The following is a 2,558-nucleotide window of genomic DNA, read 5'->3' on the forward strand; positions in this document are numbered from 1 at the left end:
TGCAATTTTGATGAGTATAAAATTAGAAAAACTTCAAATACCATACCAGTGGTTTCGTGCTTTCTCACTTTAGTGTGATTTCAAATGTATCACTTTAGTACTCTCTGGTTTCGTTTTTCTCTTTCTGTTATCTTATCCGATAATTTTTTTGTTCAATCAGTGACAAAGTTAAAACCACGGGGTACTAAAATAAATATTCGGTAAATCATAGGATACTAAAGTGAATATTCGATAAACTATATATATACCTGTGGAGGTACTGATGAAAAAAATAAAATAAAATTACAAGATACTGAGGTGATATATTTTAAACAACTGAATATTAAAGTGAGCAAATGCGAAACCCCGATAAGTGTTCAAATTATACTGGACCAAATGATGATGATGTTCATAATTTGCTGCTTATTAGGAATTTTTTCTTTTTTTACTTTTTTTTTTTTTTTTTTCGCCCTTTGAGACATCTCCCACCTCAAATCATTATCTCGAATTTTACTGTGCATCACGGCTCCTTGACCATCACACAGTTGTGTTATTTATGGATCTATTTGCTTTAACTTTTCGCGAAATAATTTTTACATAATTATTTATGGAGAGTGTTTGGCTCACTCTAACAGAAAATTATTTTATTTTAAAATAATTTTGTAAAGTTATTTGACAAATTCTCTAACAAAATTTTATAAAATTTAAATATAAAATATTAATTTGAATTTTAAAATTTAAATTTAAATTTTAAATATTACAATTTAAAATTTAAGTTTTCAAAATTCAAAATTTAAAGTTTTTCATTCTAAATTTTAATTTTTTAAATTCAAAATTTAAAATGTAAATTTCAACTTTTTAGATTTAAAGTTTATCGATTTTGAATTTACAATTTAAATTTAAATTTAAAATTCAAAATAAAAATCAAAGGTTAAAATTTAACATTTGAATTCAAAATTAGAATCAGATTTTAGAAAGTACATAGGTTTTAGCTGTTTCTGGTTTTGAGCCTTTGTAAATTAGAATTCAAATTTTAATATTAAAATCAGATTTTACAAAAAAAAAAATTACCAAACATTCATTTCACACTAAAATTACTTTCCAAAAATTAGGCGAAATACATGTCTAACTCTTGTGGCACATAAATTTGCCGTAGAAATAGTAGTTGGCAAACAATGGGCTCCTAAGATGCCCAATCTCGGATGCCTTCACCTTAGAAATTTCTAAGGTGCTGATAATAGTGTCAATCCATTTTATTCGTGCATGTTTACTTTTTTTTTTTTTTTTTTTTTTTTTTTTTTTTTAATATTACTACATCAATAGTGAAATTTACTACATCAATATTACTAGTTTACTAATATATTAGCAATGTATAGGAATTTGTGGTATGCACTCTGATGTTTATTAAAATTAAAATACAAAAAGAAATTTCTGTAAATATCTATTTTTTTTTTTACTTTTAAAAATCTGTATTTTTATCCTCTTAAAATTTTAAGTTGATGCACCTAGTCCTTTTCCGTCAGGGTTTCGTCATTACCCTTTTCCATTAGGGTTTCGTCGTTATTCCGTCTATTTTATATAATTTATACCGAAAATATCCTTTAAAATAATAGAGATATATTAAAAAAATTATTTTTTTTCTCGAGAATAAGTAGAAGGATAATTTGGTCATTTTATCTTCTCTATTAACGTCGTACACTCTGAAAATATTTTTTAAATTTTGAGGGGGTAAAATATAAATTTATAAAAGTAAGAAAGAAAAAGTGAAAAAAAAATGAGTATTACATGAATGCTTTCTATATTTTAGCCCTTTATTAATATGATTCACTCAATATGATGCCCTACTATGATTCGTCTGATCTCTTGTTATCTGACAATCTAAAAAAATTGAGGATCACAAAAATATAAAGGCCTTTGTATGTTTGGATGTACGAATATTTTGTGTGACATATTTTTTAAATTTTTATAATAAATTTGTAATTTATGATAGATAACGAGCGCGATCAAATTTTTTGAATGTAAAGACCTTTATTTTTTTTCAAAATAAGATAAAGCACAATTTAAGAAAAATATACTATTTTACCAAATCATAAATACTGAGACATTGTAATATCTGATAGATAATGAGTGTGATCAAATGTTCTTAATATAAAGACCATTATTTTCTTTTGAAATAAGATAAAGTACAATATAAGAAAAATCTACTATCTTGTCAAATCATAAATACTGAAACATTTTATAAAGCAAAATTTAAATTTCTAGCTTCCAATCAAAGAAAAAAAAAATCTTTATATCAAACAAATTAGGGTAAACTTCAAATACCACCCTTGTGGTTTCGTATTTTCTCACTTTAATACCCTGTGGTTTAAAGTGTATCAATTTAGCCCTCTAGTTTTATTTCTCTCTTTTCGCCAGCCCCTTCGTTAACTTTTTGTTAAATCATATACAAAAAACTTCAGATATCTCACCTATATTTTATCGAATATTCAGTTTAGCACTATTTAGTTTTAACTTTGTCACTGATTTAACGAAAAAAATTAGTGGAGGGATAACAAAAAGAGAAAAATAAAATCACAGGG

Source organism: Ananas comosus, linkage group 6, assembly GCF_001540865.1.
Source record: "Ananas comosus cultivar F153 linkage group 6, ASM154086v1, whole genome shotgun sequence".
In the NCBI taxonomy this organism is placed as follows: domain Eukaryota; kingdom Viridiplantae; phylum Streptophyta; class Magnoliopsida; order Poales; family Bromeliaceae; genus Ananas; species Ananas comosus.